General features: G+C 41.9%; 1 protein-coding gene across 3 annotated transcripts in view; it reads left to right on the plus strand.

Moving 5' to 3' along the window:
• Positions 1–11,462: 11,462 nt before the first annotated feature.
• CYRIA (CYFIP related Rac1 interactor A) overlaps positions 11,463–27,822 on the plus strand; it is a 79,097-nt gene continuing 62,737 nt past the window's right edge. For 2 of the 3 annotated variants that reach the window (XM_084826588.1, XM_084826590.1), the window contains exon 1: positions 11,463–11,650. The gene's annotated coding sequence lies outside the window, so the exon portion shown is untranslated. Of the gene's footprint in view, positions 11,651–17,698; positions 17,786–27,822 lie in introns of those variants that run through there. The other variant, XM_084826589.1, reaches the window with a different exon arrangement.

The raw sequence follows: 27,822 nt of genomic DNA on the forward strand, positions 1-27,822 counted from the left end.
TGTCTTTTTACTTTACTCACACACACACACACACACACACACACTCCTTTAAGGAGGAAAAGACAGAATAGCTGCACAATGTCTTCTAACTGGTGGCATTAGGTAGTTGTCTGTCTGGAAGCACCCACATCAATAAGTCCTGTCTCTCGCAAACAGCAGAAAAGGTGGCTGGTCTGTACCATTTCAGACTGCATATGGGGGCTTACATAATTGCATACTCTTCCAGACAAAACACAAATACTGCCCATAGAAAAATACTGTGTCAGGGAGAATTCTAGCTTGAAATCTTCTCCCTATGCTGCAACATTTTGTTGCAGGCTCCCATTGTAACTTACAAGTTAATGAACAAAGGCATCTGCCTTTTCTTGTTGGAAGGAAAGACCATTTTTGAAATTTTCTTTTGGATTCATTGTCACAGTAAGGAACCACATTTAAAATGTCCTGAATTCAAGATCAACTGACCTCAACCACCCATGAAAAGGTGTGTTACATCAAATTACTAAAACAAAATCAATTGCAATTAATATTGGGATGTTTTCTTAATATATGCAGAGTAATATGATCTACCACAAAACCAGTTTTTCCCCCCATGTAACTGTTTATTTAGCCAATTTCTGCTTTATGATTTTAATTATATACTTGAGACCATTACCCTTTAAATACAGGACAATATGAAGAAGGGGGGGGCTAAAGGGGAGGGAATGGTACAGAGGGGAGGGTTTACTGTTTGTACTGTATTGGAAAATAGAAAAAAATCTATTAACTGTTAATAACAAAAAAAGCATAAACAAACAAACAAATGTGCCTTTCTGTCACAGTTCCACCTATTAAATTATCTTTACCAGTTAATCAACTTTAGATGATTAATCTACTAGCTGAACTGATTAAAGCTGGCAGTTCTAATATAAATTCAAAATGAACTTCGTAAGTGTGATGGTTGGGTAGACAACAATCTCCTGAAATTTAACAAGGCCTAATGTAAAGTGTTATAAACCGGAAAGAAGAAACAAATGCACAACTTACAAGACCATGTATTGGCGACTTGTAAACAGCACTATTGAGAGAGGTTTAGGGATCGTAGAACCTCTTCTAGTGTGATGTTTCTAAATCTACATTCTAGATCTTAGTTTGTTTACTGAGTGTTTCAGGATTCATTCTCATAACCACTTTCTGGCATGGTACCTTCCATACATTACCGTGACACCAAGACTTGTATAAGTATCATGTCCAAAGAGAATGACGATTGTGTGAAAGCTGGTAATGCTGTGTACAGAACTCTACATGGATCAGCTTTTTACATGCTGTTGTAAATCCACAAAAAGTCACTGTGGTCTTGCAGTAGTATGCAAAAGATCTGATTTATACAGAGGGTCTGCCAATGGCAACAGTTCAGCATCACAGAAGACACCATGCCAGAAGTAGTTGTTGTGAGTACAGGCCCCAAATCTATTGTGCTTAGGTAGCCACTTATGAATCACCAAAAATAGAAAATGCATTATCAAAACAAAGGACAAAAGACAATACTGATTTGCATAACATTTGCATATGCTAATTTATATGCATACACGCAAATTTAGAAATAATTGTTTTTATTTAAATAGAAATACAGTACATCTCACCACAGTGTGGAAGACTGTGACCAGGTGCCTTGCGTGCTTAGCTGTTTAGTCTGCTGCCCATGTGCTACCTGTTAATGGGCAACAGGTCTTACAGTTCTTGATCTTAAACTGGACTTGGACAGCCCTTTATTTGACACTTTCAAACAGAGAACTCTATAAAAGAGTCCTCTGTAAAAGAGGTCACATGGCCACTCTAGTTGTGCTTTTTAAATCAGTTTTTATTGTGAGTTTCAACAAAACAAACAAAAACATAACAAAATAAAAAAACTGAAAATATAACAACATACGCTGAAGTCCTCAGTTTCAAATATTACAACATTTGGGGGGCGGCGGGAGGGAATAGAATAGATTACACATAAACTTAAGTAAAAGCAGACCAGATGTCCAAATATAAGTCTATTCACAAGTGACACCTATATATCACTCTTTCAAATGTTGTTACTACTGTTAAGTCTCCAACCCATTGCATTATAGGCGATGAGCAATACTATCCTTCCAGTATTGCAGTATCAGTCTTTTAGCAGCCAAGAGGGCACGAAAAATCCATTTACGCTGACTGTGTGTTACTACATTCCAAAAAGCAGGTAAATAGTTTAAGACAACATGTACATCAGTAAATATTGAAGAGCTTTCCAATACAAAGTTTATCCATATGATAACTTCCTCCCAGAAGGAGGCAACTATTGGGCATTTCCAAAACATATGAATAAAAGAAGCATTAACTTCATTACACCTCCAACAATTAGCCAAGTTTGACAAACCTCTGAAAGAGACATTGTGGCATCCAACAGACCTGAAACAAAAGTTTTTGCTGAATAAGACGTAACCGAAGGGCCAAAGAGATATCAGATACAGATGCCAAAATGGCAGTCCATTGATTAGACAAAATAGGACATTCCAGTTCCCTGTTGTAGACCCCATGTACCATTTTTATTCACTGATAATAGGTGAATAATAGGTAAACATGAATTGTGGGTTGATATACCTGGTCAGCTTCACTAATTTTTTCCAATAGCAAAAGAGACTCTGAGGCAGTAAAAGTAGCAGGACCAAATCTAGATACTAACAAATGTTTCATTGCAAATACTGCCATTCAGCTGTAGCAGGCAAACCAAATTCATCTCGCAAAGTTGAAAATGGCAAAAACTCATCAACACCCAATAACAGATCCAGGGTAGAGATCATTTTATCTGTCCAGGTCCACCACAGAAACATTTTCTTTCTTATTCTTAAATCTGGATTCCCACATAAAGTTAATTTGGCATGGGAAAATGGGTCAAAATGTAATTGGCATGACATTATATGCCACACATCTCTAACTGCTAAGATTGTGGGAGGAGCCATATCCACCTTAATATGCCAATAACCTAATGCCATCCATTTGGAGAGAGGCTTCATGCAGGAAGATTCCAAAACTGACCAAGGTGGAAAATCAAATCTGAGTGGAATAGACCAAAATTTAGTACAGGTCAGCACATAAGCCTGATGATCTAGAAAGCCGAACCCACCTTCTTTAATTGGAAGTTGCATCCTTTTCAAATATATTTTTGGTGGAAAGGAGCCCCAAAAGAATTTATGAAACAAAGTGCTTACTGCAAGGTACTTCTACTTCTGGTCATTTTATTCTTCTGAGTGATAAGTAGGAAAAGTATGGTAGTTTCTTTTCTTTTTACAGCAGTCTCTGGGAGTGGAAGTTTATTCTTTCCTTTCCTGTTTTGCATGTGTATATGTTTAGAGGCAGAATCTATCACAAAGCTAAGCTGCAGTTAACTTCCAGCCAGCACATGCGTAGGTTTTGTGGTCACCCTTTGCATAAGCTCCCTGAATTTCAGCAAAGTGTTTCTGAGCTAGACTGCTGAAGACTGAAGAGAAACTACCTCTCTAGCCATTTTTCATTTTGCCATAGTAGAAATAACCACTTTATAATCACCCTCCCTTGCCCCCAATCGAATTTGCCAAGTCCTCCACTAATACAAATGGCACTAAAGTGAATTCAGGCATTGCAATGTGCGTATTTTGAGCTGTTCTAAGGTGATGCCTGGAATCCATGTGGAAATTCTGGCTTTGATCCAGCTCAAATCAAGGACAACTTACCCAGTTTGCATGATCACCACAGCTTAAACAGTGGCAGGTGCCGGGCTGTGCTGGGTGCCATTTGCCTAATTACCCACCCTGGCACAGCTTGTCATGTTGTCTGAACCCTGGCAGCATGGTTTGTTTGAGGGGGAAACAACCCTCAAATAACCCAACAACAGGTCATTGTTTAAGCCACTGTGGTTGTGTGAACTGGGTTTTAGTGTGCATATGCATCCCTTCTGTATCAAAAGATACACATCTAGCCAGTTCCATGGGGGCTGAATCAAGATTGCAAAGCCGAATGCTGTTGTTAATAGCATTTGCATCAGCTGCATGAGCAGAAGCTGCTTCCACATGTGGATCTCCTTTACTAGATGGTTTGGTTCTCGACTGAAGCAGAAATCAAGTAGGTAATCAGTAAGATAACAGGGTTAACTTCCCTTTGCACTTATTCCTTAGTTGCCAAATGGCATTCACCAACTATTAAACCTCACTGTGACATTTGTGCAGCTGGCAAACAAGCCAGATCTTGCTAACCTTCCTGCAGAGGGCTGCACGTTGATAACCTAGAGGAAATCCCCACAACAATAATTTTGTTGATGCAGCATGAAAAGAACAAGTTGAGTTACTGCATTCATTAAACTTTCCCCCAATCTTTGACTAATGTTTTCATTCAAGCATATCATTTCTGTCAGTCTCTCAAAGGTAGATCATCATTCCAGCATACAGTTTTCAGCTCTTATTCTGGGATTCAAAACGTGCAAAATGTTTCTGAAAGAACTGTAAAATTAAATCAGAAAAGGGTACAAAGTCCTTTTCAAAAATCCCACAAATTCTGTATAAATGATTTTTGTTCGTAAGGCAAGGTAGGGAGATTTGAAAAAGGTGGTGTGGCATGAGAGCAGTGCTGGCTCCAGGTTTTGGAGGACCCTTGGGCAAGGCACCCACAATGGGCCCCTCCCTCAGTGAGCTGAGCTTCTCACCCCCATTGTCACCCGCTGCTCTTGCTCCTCCTCCCCTTTCTCATCACTGCTACCCCTTGCTTCATTGAGAGCCAGCGAGCCAGTGAGTAAGTAGGCAGTGGCCTCTACTGCTCCTCTTTCTCACCATCACCAATGTCTCAGCCAGAGCAAGAGGCGGGTGAACAAGCAGGTTGCAGTGGTGAGGAGGAGCAATGCCAGGGGGCTCTTGGCAGTGGCCCCCTATTGGGGAGTGGGCCCTCAGTAGGTACCCAATCATGCCTACCCTTGATGCCCGCCCTGTATGAGAGTACCCTAAATCATTATTATTCTGCCCCTGGTGTAAGACAGCAGTCACACAATCCTATCAGTGATCACACTGATTCCGTTGGAGTGGTTACACTGGGATGGTTAAAAAGAATACATTTTGTAGTCATTTTTACAAAGGAACTCCATTTTTTGAAGGAAGCATTAATGCACTTTTTTTTTGGTTCTTACCTGGTGTAAATGGGATCTAAAATGTCTGTTGCTTGGTCATCCCATATTTGAAGGGCAGGGGGAAGTGGGGGTAATCAGTAAATATTTATATTTATTTTTGCACAATTGGAGAAGAATTTGCCGGTGATACCTTAATTTTTAATGGGTCAGATAGGGAAATCATGGATAACATTGTGTCTACCTTAAGCAAATGTTTACCATTCACTTACATCTTTGATCTTACATTTGTGGCCTGGGGCTAGCATCTTGCAATCACTTGCATACAATAAACAGAATACATTGGTAGGGAACCAGAAATATAATGCTGTTGCCAAGGTTACAATGTCTAGATGCAATGGAAAATGTGTTTCTGCAAAGTAGCTGAAATCAGTTTGGTAAGCTAGTGGTATTAATAAGATCTAAGTAAATATGACATATCCATTGAGCAACATCTGGCAATATTATTAAGAATAATCTTGACATTATTGCCCATTTCAATGGAATCTTCTCTATATGTAACAAAATGTAATTTGTGCTATTTATATTCTGTCTGGACCAGCTGTCACTAGGGAAGAATCATCACCTTGTATAGCTATATTTTGTTTCAAGTGCACTTTTCTTATAGAAGAGAAGGTTTAGTCATTGCTTAATGTGGGTTGTATGGAAATGTCCCTTCCTAAGGCAGAAACAAAACAATTCCCTTACTAGCGTTACATTTTCTCTTTATTATTGCGGGATGAAGGAGAAGGCTAGGTTTTATATGCATATTTTTTGTTGAGTGTGTGTGTGTCTTTGAGCATTTTGTTTTGTTCTGCATTGTTACTTCCCATAGGCATGTGCAGTTACATCTGTGGAGGTCAATGTTAAATTTTTGCAAGCAGGTCTGCAGTGATTTAGTATTTTTCCGTGGCTGTGTGGTGCATTTCAATGGTTCTGTGTAGGAGACAAGCTGTTTTTAAAAATACTGTTGCCAATAGCAAACTGCTATTTTTGCTTGTGCTGTGGAGGGTTAAGCATAGTGCTGTCATAGTGCTATGATAACTGAACTGCTAATGGAGAGACCAGGCACTGTAGACACGTAGGATTTTTAACAGGGCCAAATGCATTGGGCTAAAAGGAGATCCAAGTTTGGGAGACCAGGGGAAACCTTACAGCGGCCATGTGTCCTACTTTATAGAGGATGGTCCTCTATTTGAAGGGCTGTCAGAGGACACTCCTCTGTTTGAAGGGCTGCCCACTGAATTGCAGACCGGAAGGTCAGCAGGACAGCAGTTCGAGACCCGAGTGCCGCGTGACGGAGTGAGCTCCCGTCTTCAGTCCCAGCTTCTGCCAACCTAGCAGTTCGAAAGCAAGAAATTGCAAGTAGATAAATAGGTACCACCTCGGCGGGAAAGGTAACAGCGTTCCGTGCACCTCGGTGCTCAGTCATGCCGGCCACATGACCACGGAAGCGTCTTCGGACAGCGCTGGCTCTTCGGCTTAGAAACGGGGATGAGCACCGCACCCTAGAGTCGGACACGACTGGCTGGGGACACCTTTACCTTTACTTTTTTACCACTCCAAGTCTAGTTTAAAGTTAAAGAACCCTAAGAAAGGAAAGCAGGGGCCTGGAAATTGCATCTGGAAAGCAGATTAAACAGGCACACTGATCACCTGGTTATAATCTCCCCCGCTACAGCAAAATGTAAGAACGCAAAAAGAGCCCTGCTGGATCAGACCAAGGGTCCACCTAGTCCTGCCTTCTGTTCACACAGTGGCCAACTACCTGTTGATGGGATACATGCAAGCAGGACATGAGTGCTACAGCGCCCTCCCACCCAACTTTCCCAGCAACTGGTGTACATAGGCATACTGCCTCTGAAACTGGTGGTAGCATATAGCCATCAGGACTAGTAGCCATTGATAGCCTTTTCCTCCAGGAATTTGTCTAACCCCCTTTTAAAGCCATCCAGGTTGGTGGCCGTCACGTCTTGTGGTAGCAAATTCCATAATTTAACTAAGCGCTGTGTGAAGTACTTCCTTCTATCTGTCCTGAATCTCCCACCAATCAGCTTCATATGATGACCCTGGTTCTAGTATTATGAGAGAGGGAGAAAAATGTCTCCCTATCCACATTATCCACACCATGCATAATTTTGTATACCTCTATCATGTCTCTTACTCTCCTTTTTTTCCAAGCCAAACAATCCAAGCTGTTGTAACCTCCCCTCTTATTCCCCTTGATCATTTTAGTTGCCCTTTTTTTTCACTTTTCCCAGTTCTACAATATATATTTTTTTGGTATTTCTATTTAATTTATAGTAATTACTTCCACATTTGCATTTGTTACATATCAATCAGAATCTGCAAATTTCTTACAAACCTGTGACCTCTTTTTGTGTGATGAATTTCCTCTTTTCTGACAATGTGTAAGTCACTTCCCTAGCTGGGGAACGCAGGGGAACCCCAGGCTAGGGAACCAGGGCAAAGACCCAGAGGCAGATGGGAAAAGAGCTGTGCTTGTATGTGAAGAAATGAAGCTTCCTTTCACTGGTGGTTAATGCAGATGGCAGTGGCAGGAAATTACTTCCAGCGCTCACCTTCCACTTGCCTTATTTTAGGCTCCTGGCAAACTGCTGATGTTCATATACACATATGCTCATCATATGCTGAATCCCAGATGCTGCTGCTGTCACTGTTGCCGCCGCAAACCTATCCCATACCAACAGCATTCCCTGCTTGCTCTGTCTGGATAGCATTTCTCCTGATGCTGTGATCCTGCTCTGTTTTTTTCTGGTGACCTTAGGCAGTATGAAGATTACAGTGAATAGTGGAGCTGTGTAATCGGCCCAGTGCTACATGGCCCTTGGCTATGTGCCCATAGAGAGCTGAAGGCTGCTCCTCTTATTCCAAACATTACAAGCTGACATATATTTACCCGAGTCATTTTCAGTGAAACCATACAGTGAGGGATTTGTAATCAGATGTCAGTCTTGCTTCGAGAGCTCTACAGCTAGGACTGTTTGACAATCCAAGCATATCAATATTGACAATCAACATCTTTTCACTGATTACATCTCTTCTAAAGTTTTTATTGAGCTTTTGACTACTGGGCACTTAAAGAGTATTTTTATTTACACAAGCAACTCTCCTGCATACAGAAGAGATTATGTATAATCAATCACATTTTAAGGCCAATATTCTTGAACCTTGCTAGTTAAAACTATTAATCTAACGGCCAGATTCTAATCTATAGCAAATTCCTATCACAAGAGGATTCCATCTTTAAAGGCAGCATAGAAATAATTTTAGATAGATAAATTAATGTAATGGCCAAATTCTATGATAGTTTAGTGAGCCAGAGAACTCTTGCTATTAGACAAGCCAGCCCATATTTCCTAAGTAATTCTTAGACCAGGTATTACAGAGCATACTTAACTTTATGAAATCACACGGTAGCAACTTAGTTTATGCTTCAACAAATATTTATTGAAGCTAATGTGATATCACCAACATTAAATTGAGTCAAATGCAGAATGTTTAATCTCCAAAAGCAAAATTCCAGGATCATTTTCCGCTGTGGCATTTGCATATGCCAGACTACTCCTGTACCATGGAAAGACGTGTGCCTCATGTACATAAGGCAGGGCTGATTCACAGGACTGCCAGACTTGTGGTGACTGCTTTCTTTTTACATGTTTCAGCAATCCAGTTTAGGAAGGACTTTCTCACCTTTTCAGTGCATCTGTGAAGTGGAAATTCTAATTAGAGTTCCCATCTTTTTTTCTCCTACAGTTATTGTGTCTTAAGTGATCACGTGACAGTTTCAGATATTTCTGCATAATTTCACATCCCTGCTGGGGAAAATCTTCACTTCTTGAATTTGTGTCTGTCATGCACAGAAGTCTTATTTGTGTTTTGGGGTGGGGGCCAGTTGGCAAGGGTTAATGATTCTGAATGGGAACAAGAGGGTAATAGGATTTTTCTTTTTCTTTTTTGCAGGACTGGAGAGCCTTTAATAGGTGCATGGGAGACAGAACGGCAGGTGAAAAACAAAATTTGTTTTTAACGTTATTCTTGTTATAATGGTTTGTTTTTAACCTTTCTATTGTAAGCTCCCTTGAGCACACATGATAGAAAGGTGGTAATAGAAATATTTAAAATAACTAAACAATTCTTCTTGTCTTGTAACTGTTAGGGACACAGGAGTCTCACCAGCATAGAATTTAGCAGCTCTAGAGGGTGATTATTAACAAGGTGTGCAAGGGAGTGGTCCTGTATGACTGTGTGATGTCAGAAACAGAGGCATCATTTCTGGTGGAAGTGGGTGAGTACTTTTAGCAGAAAGTGCATACACTATAATAATATACAAGTGCACGCAGTGCTGCCATCCGGTTAGTTTATTCCCCTCTACCTCTATGCTAGGGGATGGATTGCCACTAGTCTTATGCTACAACAGTTTAGGACAGGATTGGGAAACTTTTTTTTTTTTTTTTTTAATGTTGAGGGCCACAGTCCCTCAGGGGAATACTTGGGGATCACATACCAGAGGTGCACAGAGTCAGTGGTGGTCAGGGCCAAAGCCAAAAGTGGTCAGGGCCAGAACTGGAGGTGAGCTACCCATTTTCTTTCTGTCACTCCCTCTCTCTTTACGCATGCATAGGTACAGCTAATCTGCATAGGACTGAGCATTAAGGCATGCTTAATTGGCAGGAAGAACCATTGAACTCAGACATATTTGCAAGAAAACATGAATAGGATCAGGCTGTTAATGCTTGGCTCACTTAACAAGGTCCATTTATGAGCAAGTATGATCATTGCCTTAGTTTTCAAAAAGGAGAGGTGTCTGGGGCTTCAGGCTGGCAGGATGTCAGCTCAAATAAATCCAAAATTTGTAGCGCCTAGCTGTAGTAATTAAATTGTGAGGGAAACATACTCTGCACATGCCGTTTTTATTTTTACATTCATTTTCTTTTTCTTCTTTGTAGATTTTTATTTTGTTTATGTATTTAAAATATTTCTAGGCCACCTTTCAGGGCATTTTCTTTTTCTTCTCTGTAGTTACTCAAACCTCTTTCTGTATTAAGAAATGTCAGTCATTATTTAGGGATTTCTTGATTATATGGCAAGTCTGAAGCATGACAGCTGAGGAGATTGCATTATATTTAATAGGAATTGAAGGTATACGTATTCTTTCTAAGTTTTGCTTCAGGCTCTTTGTAACAACTTTTATAGCTGAGAGGAGTGCTCAGTGAATTGACCTGAATTTCTAGGCATGCTCTACATCCCAAAGTAGGGGCCAAACTAGACATGACATGGGAGCAGGGCAGTGAGGCCACAGCTACCTCAAGCAGCACATGTTGGGGGGCAGGGAGCAGTGGTGAGGTTTTGGAGGACAAAGCTGAATGTGCCACAAAACCTGCCCTACACCCCCTAAGCCAGGTGGCTGCCCTCAGGTGTGGTGGAGGATGCTGTCTTATCGCCAGCGTTTAAGTAAAATTCAATTGCCAGGTTGGCTTCTGTATGTATTTATTTCATTTCTGTGCCACCCAATAGCTGAAGCTCTGTGGACGGTTCACAACAATTAAAACCATAAAGTACAACATGAAACAATATAAAATATATTGTTGAATGTGAATTGTTGAGGCGGGGTAGGAGGAGCATATTGGCCTTGACCTGGGCCAGCACAGTGTCTTGGGCCAGCCATGCAGCGGAGATACCATGTGTATGCATGATATGTATGTTTTGCCCAAATGGGGGGAAATCGTGTGTGTGGGTGGGAAAAGGGTGGGTGATTGGGAAAAGGGCATGGGGGGAGGCTTAACCCTCTCCCACAATCCTATTAATATTAAACACACCCATCCACCCACATGCACTGGGGATCCTGTTCACAAAACCATGGCTCTTTTGGCCCTAGCTTGAGCTATTTACTTTTCAGTCCTTAGGTTTCCCCCCCCCCCCCCGTGATAGATAGATAGATAGATAGATAGACAGACAGATAGATGACAGCGATCACAATTCCGCCGGCTATAAATGATAGCTTCTCAACTATAGCAATTCCGAGTGTCTTGTTCGTTGGTTTGCCTCCGTTATTTCTGGCCTCTTGTTGCATGAGCGCTTGATGCTGCTTCTTAGGTGCTTCGCGTTACAGGGCTGCGCCCTGCCCGAGCCTGGCTGGGGGCTAAGCCGCGTGTGCGCGCACAGAGAACACGCCCGCCGGAGCGGCCGCAGTGCCGGCGCCCCCCTGGCAACTGGCTGAGGCGGCGTCCGAGGCCGCAGGAGCTCCGGGAGGAGAGAGAGGGCCGAGCGCGCCCTGACTGACTGACAGCCCAGAGCGCCTCCCCCAGACGGCACATACAGAGAGAGAAGGAGAAGAAGACGCTGCTGCTGCTCCCAGGGAGTGTCCCGCCAGCGCGCCCGCCGCCGCCGCCTCCTCTCCCGCGCTGCGTTGGGTCGGGCCATCGTTGCGAGCGCCGGCTGGGCATGGCTGAGCGCTCCGTTGTCTGCTGCAGCGCTGTGGAGCGGAGGCGAAGGGAGCAGGTGAGGGCGGCGGGGGTTGGCAGAGTAAAGCGAGTCGGGGCGGGTGAGGAGGGGGTGGACCCACAACTTTCCGCCGGGGGTGGGTGCGTGCGTGGGGGGAGAGCGGCCAGGGCTGGGGGGAGGAAGGAAGGAAGGAAGGAAGGAAGGGGCCCGGCCTGCGGTGCAGCTTGGTGCGGAGGCTGAGCTGCAGGCTGGCGAAGTGAGAGCGCGCCCTGGATGCTCGGGGGTGCTGGAGTGGGTCAGGAGCTCTCGGCTTGCGCGGGCTCTCGGCCAAGACTTAACCCTGCCCCGTCTTCCTCCTGGAAGCGGCAGCTTGTCCTCCTGCTCCTCAGCGAGATGCCGCCTTTCCCCCTGGGGGGTCATCACAATCCTCAACACCGCCCACGCCCGCGCCCCACCTACACACACTCTTGGAGCCCGATCGCGTGCTTGTTTACTCGGAAGGAAACCCCACTGAGTTCAAGGGGGTCTCTCTCCCAAGTACACGTGCGCAGGTTACGAGTGGTTGAGCTGGGGCGGAAATGACACCTGTTGCTGGTTTGCCTTGCCCGCCCGGCCCCCCCCCTCCCAGTGGTGACCTCTGCTTCAACTGTGATTCGGATGCGAGGCTTGCTAACACGACTGAAGAGGTTGCAGTTTGCCCTAACGTGCTTCCTTCTACCCCTTCCCAGTTCGGTCTGAAATTGTACGTGGGGGGCAGCGGGGGTGGTGGTGTTGATCACTGGCTTATGTCAGTCGTGGGCCTTGTGGAGGGGACTTAAGTGCTTTGCTGTTTCCCTCTGTTCCCCTTCCCTACCTCACGTTTCGGATTGACATAACGTGTGTTTCAAATCTAGTTTTGATTTTTGTCTCACTTCCTCCCATCATATACAACGGAAGGGAACCCTCGTACTGTTATTAATTCCTATTTTGTGGTGTTCTTTGGATGAATTAGGGGGGTGGAACTAAGGTCATATCACGTTGGGTAGGGTTTAGCCTGGTATCTGCCTGTGTGGACTGAATCGCTTGTATTGCCCTTGCTGTTTCCTTGGTCAGCCATAGGGACTAGCTGGGTTCACCTCAGTTGCCATGTGTGGCTTGTGGCAGAAGTGCAGTGTGGATAGAGCTTAAGCAGGCTTCAGATCATTGGAAGGCTGGTGTGGTTGCTGTCAGAAGTCCCTGCTTCTGCAGGGTAGTTTATGCTGCAGCTTATGTTTCTAAGTGGCAGCCATGTGGATATTGTGCAAAATCCCCATAAGGCTGCCACCAAGCCTTCGGGAGGCCCTACCATGGAAAGGAGTGTGTGTGTGTGTGTGTGTGGCAACTTTGTGATGCTCATAAATGTTCTAACTTAGTTAAGAGTCAGCATAGATAGTATATATGTCATGCTCTTCACAGGCCCCTCAGTCCTGTCCGAATGATCTAAAACATGTATTCTGGTGTCATATAGACATAATAAGATTGTACCATGTCAGGGAGACATGAATCACCTATTGGGGGCAATGCATTAAGGATTAAACTGTGTCACATAACTGTAAGTATTTGTTGAAAGGTTGAAGAGAATGTAAATTACTAGCAGGAAACTATAGTCCAAACTAGCCCTTACATGGATGATGGATGACATGATATTTTTGTTTTAAAGCAGCCGTGGGGGCTCCACATTTGATTGGAACAGTGGTGCTGGCGGAGACTGTTTAAACTTTCACCTCTGCACTTAGTTGCCTCAATCCAAATCTTCCCCTGCCCAGAGTTGGTCTTATCCCCCTCTCAGCCCAACCCACCTCACAGGGTTGTTGTTGTGAGGATAAAATGGAGAGGAGGAGGATAACGTAAGCCGCCTTGGGTTCCTTGCAAGAGGGAAAAAGGTGGGATATAAATGCAAAAATAAATAAATAAATAAATAAATAAAGAAAGAAAGAAAGAAAGAAAGGGAAAGCATCGTGTATGTCTGTGTGTGATGGAATTGAGGAAGGCAAGTACAGGTGAAAGGCTTAAATACGTCTCACTCAGCACCACTGCTCCAATCAAATTCGCCCTCTTCCTCCTCTGTTTTGTTTATAAATATAACAAGAGCCATACTGAATCAGAATAAACACCTATCTAGTCCAGCTTTCGGTTTGCCCAAAGGACAGCCCAATGCCCATGGGAAGCCCACAACAGGGCATGAATGCAATTTCACCCTTCCGCGCGTGTTCCCCATCAACTGGAATTCACCAGCATATTGCCTCTGATACTGGAGTAATATATAGTTATCATGACTAGAACCCTCTGATAGCCTTATCCTCCATGAGAAACAAAAAACATCAGGTTATCCAGTCACGTCTCTCCCACATAATATGCAGTTTGGCCTACTTCACAGGTTGCATTTGCTTTACACCGTCCACATTTGTGATACATATTGAATGATCCAGTTTTAGGTTGCCATTGCCATGTATTTTGTTTTCCCCACCCTTGATTCTTATCTTACCTCAAAACCGTACATGAAATTAATTTGTATATCCTTTATTGCATTTGCTATTCCAATTGAGGAATAGCAAATGAGTCATGTTTGTGTGGATATTAGTGTGTGTTATCCTCCAAGTGGCTCTACTTTCTATTATCTAAGGGATATCAGTTTGAGGTTGAACCAGTGTATAGCTGGCATTGTACTAATGCTATAGCAAAACTTCAGACATATCATAAACTAATTGCATGGATGGTAGGCTTGAATGGATGCCAAATTTGCCATTCTCTTTGCTCAATGTATTGAGTGAATCACTACTAATTACAGTGTTATCCTAAATTATTACTATATGTTTGTTTAAATCTCATGGATTTTAAAAGATTGGGGGCTTTTTGGATAAAGCAGGAGTTGGCAGAGTTTATTCTGCTTCCATATAACTTAGATTCTTCCTGTAGTCATGAATGTGAAAATCTTCTTAGTTTTCAAAACAAGGTTTGGATTTACGAGTTAAGGCTTTTAAGAAATGTCCAAATACTATAACAGGGTGTGTGTGTGTGTGTGTTTTTTGGGGGGGGTCATGAGTTGGTAACGTGGCTGTGATCCTTCCTAGAGGTTGTTGCTTATTTGGGTCATGGTAATGCCTTATGATGCCAACAAGGGTTCCTCTGTTCCAGGATCTTCATTAGCAAAGAGATGGAAAAATCCATTTCCCAGACCACTTACTGTCTTGTCCCAGGCCATACTAGAGGGACAACAGAAAATGGCAAAATACAGATTGTTGATGAGGAAAGGAAACAAAAGCTGCACAGTTAACAGTGTTGCATTTTAAAGGGAACCACTGCATGCGCTGGCATTTGGGTTTTCTCTCGTTTCATACCTGTAATGGAGACAGGGATCCAAGCTTTCATTGGCCATGTATACTTTTAGTTTTCTTCACATATTTACTGAGTTATAGACCTAGTATGCTGGGGGAAAAAGATTTTAGCATTTCAGCTATGTTTTGTTTTCTTCTTGGAAAAGAGAAGAACTGTCACTGGTTACGTACCCACTTTGTTTTTAAAATTCATAGCTCTGTCTCAGTCACTCTCCTGTGGCCTGTTTATCTTTTGGTTGCTGTTAAAAGCTAGCTGTGACACAACCAACTAGGTTCTTTCCTTGCCTAAAGGATCACAATTTGCATCTTGCAAATTGAAGGCAGAAACATTTCATAAAAGGTTCTTTGTAATATTAGTTATGTTCTGTTAGTACATCCCCTTGTTCCAGTCTGTACACTGATGTATTTCTTATGGGACTGGCATTGGGCTCTATTGTATCATTTCTGTTTGTCCAGCTTAGTTTTACAGAAGAACGAAAATCCTAACCCCCCGCCACCTCAGGTGTCTGCGTGTGTTGGGATAGTGTTCTCCCATCACCTCTCCTTCAGTGTTGTACAGTGAGAATAAACATGAATACACCACCTCTTTTGCAGGGGGAACGCTTTAAAAAAACACTTCTCAAATTACATGTTGTCTCGTTCTTAACTCTCCCCCATCTTTTCCTTCTCTTTGCATTTCCCCATCTCCTTAGTCAGAAACAAATTTTGGTGGTGAGCCCTCCGCCGACCCCGCCCCCAGAAAAAAAAGGCACACATGTACTTTACATTTATTTCAGTTTGTCTCTTGAAGCATACAACATTTTACACACCCAGAAAAAGAAAAAAAAAAAACCCTCATAGTCATGTTAACCTCATGTTATATTAGTGCATAATTCCATTTTGTGCTTCCTTTGTGGTGAGCTGTTCTTGAAGTATAATTATAGTAGGTTAAAATGCTTTTTAAATTATTTTTCTCACTTGTTTACCCTCTCATGTGTTTTCCTGTTCTATGCTGTATAACTAGGCCCAGGGGCCATATTTTCTCTCCCTGCCCACCCCTCGCCCCAACATCAGGGTGACTGTGTTAGCATTACTCCATTTCTTACTCACTGGCACTGTCATTCGGAGAATGGCAGGTGCAGCTGGGAGTTATTGTTGGCTGTGAGAAAGCAAAGGATCATGAACACAAACCGCTCTGTAGACAGCAGCCGGAAAGTCCTGGCCCTGCTGGTGGTATTTGTTAGATTCTAGCTTTCATGTTTTATTATGAAACCCTTAATATTTGGGCTGAATTTTACTCACAGTGGTAGTAAAGTGCACACTTGCTCAGCTAGGATAAGTACTCCTTATCCTAGCTATTTAAACATAAAAGGTCCACCACTACAAGACCCACCCTTGTCATCTTTTTACACAGGCATAATTTTAGCCTTGTTGGTGACATCATGACACTATATGGGTGGGGTTTGTCACTGAAACCCATAATATTAAAAACAAAATTATGGAGGCTTTGGCACTCGGCTTCCATGTAACAAATTTACCCTTACGTGTGATAAGTGATGCATTTGGCTTATTGTGCAATCCATGGATTTTCACAACTTTTAGTCTTTATAGAAGCCAAATCTTTTAGTCTTTACAGAAGCCACCTGAACACTTTTCCCCCCCGTATGCCTTTTGTAAAAGACGCTTCTGTACAGCTCTATCACATTGTCAACATTTGCAAACATATAATAGAATATAAGAATTATTTGAAACCCTACTGGACGAGAACTAGTTGATTTGTCTAATGGCTGTTGATGCAGTAGCTGTGCCAGGATGAATCATAAGAATGTACGAAAATAAGAAGAGCCGTGCTGGATCAGACCAAAAGTCTATCTAGTCCAGCACTGTGTATCAACAGTGGCCAACCACATGCCTATGGGAAGCCCACAAGCAGGACATTAGCACAATTTAGCACCCTAAAGCTTGTGTGCTCCAGCAACTGGTATTCAGAGGTATATTCCTTCTGATACTGCAATTATGACTAGTAGCAATGCATTCCCGACCATTGGCAATGCTGGCAAGGTTTACTGAGAGTTGAAGTCTGAAACATCTGGAGGGCACCAGGTTGGGAAGGTTGTTGTAACTTGTCCTCATAATGGAGTTGCTCCAGTCCCTTGATTATTTTGGTTGCTCCTTTTCTGCACCTTTTCCAGGTCTACAATATCCTTTTGGAGGTGCGGTGACCAGAACAATACACAGCAGTCCAAGTGTGGTTGCACCAGTGATTTATATAAGGACATTATGATATTGACAGTTTTATTTTTGATTCTCTTCCTAATGATCCCCAAAATGGAATTTGCCTTTTTCAGAGCAACTGTACAGGTGATGTTTTCACTGAGCTATGTACGACAACCTCAACTGATCTTTCTTGCTCAGTCACCACTAGCTCAGACCCCATCAGTGTATATGTGAATTTAGGATTTTTTTGGCCCCAGTTTGCATTACTTTACACTTGCTTACATTGAACTGCAATTGCCATTTTAATGCCCATTCTCCCAGTTTGGAGAAATTCTTTTGGAGCTCATTGCAATCCTTTTTTGTTTTAACCACTCTAAATAATTAATGTCATCAGGAAACCTGGCCATCTCACTGCTCACCCTTAACTCCAGATAATTTATAAACAAGGTAAAAAGTGTTGATCCCAATTCAGCTGCTTGGGCTACACCACTCTTTACATCCCTCCATTGTGAGAACTGACCATTTATTCCTACTCTGTTTTCTGTTGTTTATCCAGTTACCTACCATAAGAGGACCTGTGATCTTATCCCATGACTGCTAAGTTTGCACAGGATCCTTTGTCAAAAGCCTTTTGGAAGCCCAAGTAAGCAATGTCTGTGAGATCTCTCCTGTCCACATCGTCACTCTCAAAAGCTCTGACTGACTTTTGCTTAAGCTATATTGGTTCTTTTTCAGCAGGATATGTCCTTCTGTACGCTTGATAGTTTCATCTTTAATCATGCTTTCCACTGATTTACCTGGACCAGTTGTTAAGCTACCAGCCTGTAATTTCCTAGATCACTTTTTAAAAATCGTTATTATATTGGCCATGCACCAGTTGATCTTATGTAAGGATGGGAGAACCTGCAATTATCAACTCACCTATGTTGTCTGAAAACCACTTCAAAGCTTGTTTTGGCTCTCTCCCATTTTCATCTTCAATCTGTTTTCGATCAAACAGGAAAAGTTCACATTTCTATGTGTATTTTTCCAAAATGTGCACTGTTCCCCCATTGACTAAAGCAGGAATTTGCTAACATTTGGGGGGGGGGGGGGAAAGCTCCTGCTTGCATTCGTATTGAGGATTGTGAATGGGACATGGTCACATGATTTGCAAGCAGAAACAAAATTCTCATACATCCCTAACCCCTATTTCTGTTAGATCAGCAATTTCACATTTGAGTTCTTTAAGAACCCTTGGAGGAACCATATGGCCCCAGTGATTTATTTGTTTTCAATTTGTCAGTAAGGTCTAGAAACTCCTCAGACTCCCTTCCTGAAAATACCAGTTCAGGCACAGATATTTGTTCTACATCTTCTGCAGTAAATACAGATTAAAAGGGTTGTGCCATCAACGGCTTGAGTTGGGGCAGCCTCTCCCCCACCTTTCCTGGGGCTACTTAAGACTTGTGTGCCTTGAGGGGAGGCAAAAGAAAAGCCCCAGCCAGGGAGCGCATGCCCTAAGCTCCTGAAAAGACATCCAGTTGGTGTTAGAGAACTATATTCTGATGGCTGTTTTGTTGTTTAGTAATGTTTGCTTGTTTCAGTATTTAAAGATCATAAACTGCCTTTGGTATCCTGGCAGAACAGTATAGAAATTATTAAATCAATCAAGCAGCTTCTCTACAGTCTCCTCATCCTCCCCTAGTGCTCCTTTAACTTCCGTGTCTTCCAGTGGTCCAACCGCCTTCCAAGCCAGTTTCCTGTTTCTGATGTATTTAAATAATGTTTTATCTTAACGTTATTAATATACTCCTCATAATCCTTTTTTGCATCCCGTATTGTCTTCTTGTATTTCCTTTGTGCAACTTTGTGATCCTTTTCATTTTCCTTGTTTGGATAGGACTTCCATTTTCTGAAGGAAGCCTTTTTCTAATAGCTTCTTAGACACTGCTTGTAAACCATGCTGGTGACTTCATGGACTTTGTGTGTTACCTTTCCTGAACTACAGTATACATTCTAGCTGAGCTTCCATTACTGTAATTTTTGAGTAACCCCAAAATGTTCTGGAGAGATGTGACCACCTTGACTTACCCTTTCAACTTCCTTTTTATCAGTTCCCTCATTTTAGAGAAGTTTCCTTTTTTTGTAGTCAAGTGTGACTGTGTTGGACTTCCTTGGAAATTTTCCACTTACATATAAATTAAGGGCGCAATCCTATGGGGATAGTTGGCCACCTCTGAACTCGGGGGTGGCCGACTAGCCAATGCAATTCAGGGCAGAACATGGAGGGGATCTTCTCTGCACCCCAGTCACCCTGCATTTGTGGCTAGACAGCCAATTTCAGCTGTCTAGCCAGGGCACCTCAGAGTGGCGGGGGGTGGGGCGGAAGGTGCATAGAAAGTGTTGTAACGGTGGTCCCCTCCCCACCCCCAGAAATGCCCCCTTTTCAGCCTCCTGTGACCCATGCTTCCTACAAGGCAATGGGGAAGGGGGCAGTGAGTTGGATTTCTGGGAACTGAGCTCAGAGCACTGACTCCAAGCTCAGTTCCCAGAAACCGAAAAATCCTATGGTCATCTAGATACTGTCTAGCAGCCATAGGATTGCGCTATAAATTTAATAAGTGTGCGCAAAGGGGCATTCTCCTAAAACTTTACTTTGCATTGCCAGTTTCTTTACTCCGAAAGTATTTTCTGTAGGTTTGGTAATGTGCAAATGTGTCAAACATCAGCATGCTTCAAAACAATATTTTCTATTACTCAAATGTTATGCAAAGTTGTTAAACTATTTTCAGACTGGTTAGATAGTATATCAGTTGGTTTTCCTACATTTCAAAATACTTTTTGAAAAACATGGAAGAACTAGCCTGAAACAATAGCAACTCTTTTTGTCAATCAGATCTTGCATTCAGTTCTAAATATTGTTAACATGCTTAAAGTAAAACATTAATTCTTGAATGCCAGTGATCTTTTCAGAAAGTCTGGATTGAAAGAAAAAAACAACACAACCCTCTCAAAACTCCAGTTACATGCATGCTGTTAATTAGCGATTTTTCTTTTTCATATCTTTTCATTTGTGTTGTCTGGTTTCTATCTTGCAGACATTTACATGCTTGCCATCTTGTTGACCCAATTTAAAGTTGGCAGTGCCTCTTTAAAATGACCCAATTTCTTCCATGATTTTTCCCCTTTGGTGAATTTGGGGCCATTTTATTAATCATAGTATTCTGTTGAAAATTGTAACTTGCTAATTACTTGAACCTATAAGCTGCAGTTCTGGTGATCTTTAAATCTCAGAGAGTAACCTTGTTAGAGAAACTACATACACATTTTATGAGTAAAAGCCTTGATCCAGAGAGTCGTGGTACTGACTCCACTACAGTCCTGGATATGCTGCTTATTTGAAACTCTTCGCCCACCTTCCATCTCATTTTGTTGTATGACAAATATAGAAAGCATTTTTAAATGCTTTAGTTACAATTAATTATAATTGTTTGGATCCAGGGTCTTCATCCATGGAAGGCGTGCAATCCACGGAACACTTGCACTGGTGGAATGTGGGAGTAGACAAACTTCACCATTTCTCCCCTCCCTGTGTAGTCTCCTCCCCCCCCCCCAAAACAATGGGGGAGATGTTGCAGGGGGCTGCAGAGGTAGGAGCAATTGACACAGTTTTGCTCCTCCCTTTTTCAGCTGATGGGAGCATTCTGAGTGGATTCTGCTCTGGGAATGCTCCTGCTGGCAGAAAAGAAACTGGATCCCACCTAATGTGTGAATTCGGGGAGTAATGAAGCTGTGAATGATGCTTGAAAGGAGTTAAATGTTATAAATCAATTACAATATTACTTGGACATAAATCCAGTTGATTTCAGTAGAGTGGAAGTATACTTAAGACTCTAGCTTTTGAACTCAAAGCAAGACATCTTTTCTGTGAGTCTGTGCAGTTCCAATTGTTGTGTCTTTGAACTTCAGACATTGTTATGCTAGCATAATCTAATATTTATTGGCATAATCATTGTGGAAGTGATATGTGATTTGGCTTATAAGAGGGCAATGGCAGCGGACATCATAAAGAAAAAAGTTGGATTACAAGGCTGCTTGGAAACCCATCCAGTGGTAGGAAAAAAAAATTCCCAGTGTGAATATAACTATTGGCAACGGCACTGTGAACTTCGCAGCGCACGTGTTTCCACCTATATGACGATTGCTCTCCCCACAGAAATGCATAATGTATGAACCTGCTTCCAGCAGTCAGGGTGCTGCTTTTACTTTTACACATTTTCCTTAATAGCTATGCAGATCTTTAGAAATCAAGCCATGATAGTTTAAGTTAGCAGGTGTAGCACTCAAGCAAACTGAGACCACATGTGCACCACGAGGCGTTCCAATGAAAAAGTATTGAGCAAGATGCAAGTAGAACAGCAGAAGTGCATTCTAGGGAATTCTCCTCTTCTACGGCATATATTGCTTGAGAGTCATATTGGCTATTTTACTCTGGAAACATGTCACTTTAGAGATACTTTGGTGACTAGAAATGTGATCGATTTTAAAGTGAATGGTGATGGTCTGTGACAGTGTTTATAGTTTCATAGTAATCTTTTCCTATTTTTTTCATGCATTGAATGTTTGCTGTGGTGTAGTTATATCTGGGTTCTACAGGCTGTGCTCTCCTTTAGTTCATCTTTAGTAGAGAGATGTTATGATTATGCCTTCCAGAATGATTAACCTATTCCCCCACAAAGTTACCTTTTAACCCAAGTGTGGCAGTATTTTTTTTTTTTTTAATTACCATGTATTTATTTATTTAGGGAAGTTTCTACACTGCTCTTCGGACGCCGAGGCTGATTCCGGATTACAAATACATGCAGTGAAGATAATGAGATAAAATCACATGCTTAGACATACTTTTAGACACTGTCATTGTTTGTGGGGACGTCTAGGTGATAGGATAGCGATCACTTTAATACAGTGGTGTATAGATTGACCATGAATGAACTGAGAGTGATGCTGGCTCCTCTTCCTCTTGCTTTAAGGCACCCGTGAGGGTGTTATTTTTTAATCTTCTCACTAACAGGCTGTTTTGCAACTACTTCCATTTTGCCAGCAGGCAAAAAAAATGTAGTCCAGCGTGTTAGATTGAATCAAAAGCTTTTAAAGAGGCTGGGGACGAAGGATAATTTTTTCTGATGAATGATTTGGGTGGTTGTTTTGTTTTTATTTGTTATGGTTTCTTTTACTTGATAACCAACTTTAAATGGTAAAACAACTGAATCTTATTCTCTGCGGTTGAACGTTATAATTCTTTTATGATTTATGGAATCCTAAATGTATACTTTATGAAGGCAAACAACCCTCTTTTGACAGGTTCTGGGTTATTTTTCTGAGATCACACATTTGCAATAGATGTGGCTGAGTTGTAAGTCCATTTCCAAGGTATTCCTCTGTTATATGTCATTGCTGGTGTTTGTGTGAACGTACCACTAATAGTAATGATGTTCGGATGGCAAGAATGAGAGTGAAAGAGAGGAGGGGAATTCTTTCTAACTTTGGCATATTTAAACTATGGTTTGAAACAGTTGAGGATTTTAGGATTCCTGACTTCCTTTGTACTTTCTGAAGCTTTTCTGTTGCTGTTCTTCAGCTTTTAATGTTCTGATGGGTAGTTTCTAAAGGAGGCTTTTTAGAGCAGCAGTGTGTTTGCTAGAATATTTCTCTTTAGAAGCAGGTCTTTAAGAACTATCATGGAGTCATGAGACAGCAAGCTGCTAGCTACTGAGCTGGAGCCTCTGACAGGCTATTTTCTGAGGCTTTGAATTTGTTGTAAATGCAGCTGAATGATGAGCCTATTTCCAAGGTATATAAGGCCTCCTGTCAACCATCTGATGAAATTTGGTGGTGTGGATACACCAGCTGTACTGCTGATGGTAACTATGCTTGACATGTTGAATGAGTTATTGACAGAGGAATTCATTCTTTCTTGAGTCCCTGTGTTCCTTGAACTCTATTCCAGGCATGGGATATAAGGCATAGATTTATCTGCATATGTAGCAAAGTTGGGAAGGAAAATGTCCATATAAATAATAATAACAACAACAACAACAACAACTATCAGATGTTCAAAGGAGTGTATTTCCTGTTTTTCCCCTGCAGAAGAAAGCAACATAACCTGTCATCCTTTTTATGTGGAGTTTTTTTGCAGCACTGCTCTAAGCCTTCAGTATGGGACTTCTAAGTAATCCTTGTAATGGAGATTGTGAGAGCCATGTTTACAACACAGGCAAGAAATACAAAATAGATGTGGTGAAAACTATTGAAGCATACTTTTATCATGGGAGTATGAGAATTTTCTTGTAATGAAGGTGAATGGTGGGAGATTCAGGACAGATAAAAGGAAGTACTTCCTTACACAGCGTGTAGTCAAATCTATGGAATTCACTACCACAAGATGTGGTGGGATGGCTTTAAAGGGAGATTAGACAAATTCATAGAAGATAAAGTTATCAATGGGTATTAGTCATAATGGCTATATGTTAAGGGTTCCACTCTTAAAGGTGGCCTAAAAATAATTTAAATGAATAAAATCAAGAAATAGTGCCTCCAGTATCAGAGGAGGTATGTTTCCAGTATCACAGGAAGTATGCACCTGAATATCATTTGCTGGGAAACATAAGCAGAAGAGTGCTATCGCTGTCGTGTCCCACTTGTGGGCTTCCCGTCGGCATCTGACCATTGCAGAAACAGAATGCTGGACTAGAGAGACCTTTAGTCTGGAATGGCAGGACTCTTCTTATGTTCTTCAACAGGCAGCATGGAAAGGATGCTATTTATTCATTAAAGAAATATGAAAAATTTGGCTGTTTAAGGAGCAGAGGCAGCTATGTGACAGTGCTTGGAAATGACAACAAGGCTGGTGAAAAACGCAATCCTTTCTCTGTATCTACTGTCTTACTCGAAACTTTGAGCATATCTAGAACATGCATAAACTGGTGCAGTGTAGTGGCTAAGAGACAGTGCAACTTTACGGTTATCTACGCAGAAATAAGTTCTGCTGAGTACAATGGTATTTACTCTCAAGTAAGCATGCATATGATTGCAACCTGAGTCGGTAATTTGGAGGTGCCTGCTTGAGATCTCATCTTAGCCAATGACTTACTGACCTGGTTCGCACAAAATGAGAAGCCACCGTGTGTGAATTCCCCTGCGGGGTTTCACATTGTGGCGGTGGCTGCCATTTTGAATTTTCAAGCTGTGGTGGGGGTGCGTTGCAGCTTGTTGTAACATGAATTTGGCAAGGGTGGATTGTTGGGGTGGTTGACAAGCCACCGAGCACCCATGGGCTGTATTAGGGTTGCAAGTGGCTTGTTAACCACCCCAGCAACACACCCTCACTGGGTTCACACATAATGACAAGCTACGGTGGCCTGCCACTGTAGCTTGAATATTCAAAATGGGAGTCACCACCATGGCAAGAAGCCTCACAGGGAAATTCACCTATGGTGATTTCTCATTTCATGCGAACCAGGTCACATGGTGGCCTTAGACAAACCGCTATCTCTCAGCCCCCTTTTGCATTAGGAGGATAGTAAATAATACTGATCTACCTTACTGAGGTGTTGTGAGGATTACTGAGATAATGTATGTGAAATACTCTGAGCATTCAAACACCATATAAATACTATTATAAACACTATTATTTAAAAAAAATCAGAAGACAATTTGGGGTTGTGGTGGATAGCTCTGTGAAAATATCAGTTCAGTGTGCCATGATGACAAACAAGGCAAATTCCAGGCTAATGTTTATTAGGAAAGGATTGGAAATAAAATGGGCAATGTTGTAATGCCCTTGAATAAATCTATTGTGCAGTCACATCTGCAAAATTCTGTGCAAATTTAAAAAATTGTCCCAAAGAGCTTGGAAGGGGACAGGAAAAGACAATGAAACTGATCACGTGGTTGGAGCACCTTTTCTATGAGAAAAGGCCAGTGAACTAAGAAGCCCCAAATTTTAAAAAAGGCTGACAGGTTTATAAAATTATGATTGGTGGAGAGAAAGAGAAGAATAAAGGAGTGAGAATCTTTTTCGTAATATTAAGACTTTTGTTTCAATTAAGTTAATTGGCGATAAATCCAAGACAAAGGAACAAAAGTACCTTTTGCATCATGTAATTCATGTATCAAGTTGATTGCCACAAGATGTGGCAATGGCCACTTTAAAAGGCCATTAATACCAGGGCAGGCCCAAGACATTTTGTTGCCTGAGGCAGAGAAGATAAACCTCCTCTCCTTCAATGTACAGAAACTGACCAGACTGGCAGTTCAATCTTATTTTAACACTGGCAATGGGCAAGGAGCTTCCACTGTACTTGAGGGCAGCAGGCATGTTTAGTGGACACAGGGCAGGCCACATGACATACATAGCTCAGTCCTGACCCCTCCGCTCCCTGTCCCCCAGCATCTGCCGCCTGAAGCATCCGCCGCCTCACTCTGCCTAATGGTAGGGCTGGCCCTGCTGAATACCAGTTCCCTTAATGTCCAGGTTATGGGCTTTCTGGAAACATCTGCTTGGCCACTGTGAGAACAAGGTTCTGAACTAGATGGACTTTTGACCTGATCAAGAAGATTGTTCTAATTTCTCCTTAATATATTTAAAGGCAAGTTGCCCTCTCACTTTTATCAAGAACTGTTTACGAGTTCACACAGCACATGTTCGTGGCTCAGTGATTTGAGCATCTTGAAAGATAGTTTGCACATGTGAATGAACTATTACAAATTAAAACCACAGGCAGAGCTTGACTCAACTATATTTGGATCAAAATAGTGTTCAGCTATGACTCATCGAAAGATGAGATAACAAGTTCAGCACATTCATATGTGAATTAGCACCGAGGACCAGAGAGAAGAGAGGTCATGCTGGAACATTCAAAGCATGCTGTAGTTAGTTTTTAAACCTGCCCTGAGCTAAAAGGATGGGTCAGGAAGATAGAAATTGAAATAAATGGGTCAGTGACTAAAGCAGTAATGTGTGAGTAAAAGTCTTCTGTCATGTTGGACAGCATGTTAGCATCTGTATACTTTTAAGCTGGCATTACTGCTGTACGTAATGGGCTTTGAAATGGTTGTACCCTATGATGCATTGTGAGCCTGTTGATCTGGTAGTGCTTCTTACTGGGAGTGGAACACTTTTAAATGGACAGGCAAGAAAATTACAAGGCTTCTTCTGATCCCACGAAGTGTTGCATTTTCCCTGAGGCCGCCAATCCTATACACTTACCTTGGAGTAAGTCCAGTTGAACTATACTATTGATAATACTATAAACATGTAATTAAAAACACAATAATAATAATAATAATAATAATAATTTAAAGACTTACTTTGAGAATACATATGAGTAGGATTGCTCTCTTACAGCAACATCCATTTGGGAAACCAGTTAGTGGCTTGCTGGCAAGGCTTTATTTTTGTAGTGTATATTTTTAAAGTGTGTGTATGTGTGTGTTTTACAAATACATGTTATGTTTTAAAGATATAGTTTGTCCATCTGTCAAAGGAGAAGAGGAGTGGATATTGCTAGGGGAAATCTTAAACAAGAGGTTTGGGGACATGGAAGAAGGCCAGAAGGCTCCATACACATACAGAAAAGTATGTGTATGGAGCTAGTTGGATTAAATAGTGCATGAGAAAACTTATCCTCCATAGCTCTAAGATTGTCAGATGCCTCCCTAGTTCTCTTTACTATCTTCTCTTGTGTTTTCAAACCCAGTGCAAGGTATTTTTCCCCTCAACTTTTAAAGGTTTCTTTGTGACCTTCCTTGCCTTACATGAGGAGTAGGCAAGCTGGTGCCCTCTAGATGTTATGTTCCGATAACCTCTGACCATTGGCCATTTTGTCTGGGGCTTATAGGACTTGTTGTATAAGAAAAAACTGGAAGGTACTAGGTTGCCTACCTCTGCTCTACATTTTAATTTTCTTAGGGTGGAATGCTGGGAGTTGTAGGACTTATTTCTGTCTAAATATAAATAGGATTGCACCCTTATATATTTTTATATCCTTGCTAAGACCTCCAGTGGTACACCCACAACTCCGTGGGCAACACTTGCCATAGAGCCTTCTCTTTTCCAATCTGACTTGACTGATACATACTTTGTGACTACCTTTTCTTCTTGTGTTTTGTTGCATTGTCCTCATCTTTTAAGCCAAATCTCAAAAAACATGTTAGAAACTTCCTTACATTCTTTTCTTCCTGCCCTTATTTCCAGGTAGAAAATTGTCTTCTGTATGTTTTTCTCCATCTCCTTGTCCTTCAGTTTTTCTGTAGTTTCTCAGACCATGTTCCTTTGGCATCATGAGTCACTCTGGCTGCAAGAAGCACAGTTATTAGTTATTGTGCTCTCTCTTTCTGTGTGTGTGTGTGTGTGTGTGTGTGGCATCCAACATGGTTCCTGTGGGGGTACCAATGTGCCCATGTATGCCTTTTTTGGTGCCTACCAGGTTCCCTACCCCTTGTGCTTTGCATGCTGCAAAGTGAAGTTCTGCTCTTGAGCTCCATCTTTATTTGGATTCATAAGAGTGGTTTTATGTTTTGGAGCTTTGCCTTGTACTTAAATATTTGGGCAATATACTTTTGTAGTAGGCCCACCAGCTTGCCTTCTTGGAAATGGGTGGTTTGTGAAAGGCCACACCCACCATAGCAGCCATTTGT

This window comes from Heloderma suspectum, chromosome 1, assembly GCF_057233095.1.
Source record: "Heloderma suspectum isolate Gila_16-S chromosome 1, 16-S_ref, whole genome shotgun sequence".
Taxonomy (NCBI): Eukaryota; Metazoa; Chordata; class Lepidosauria; order Squamata; family Helodermatidae; genus Heloderma; species Heloderma suspectum.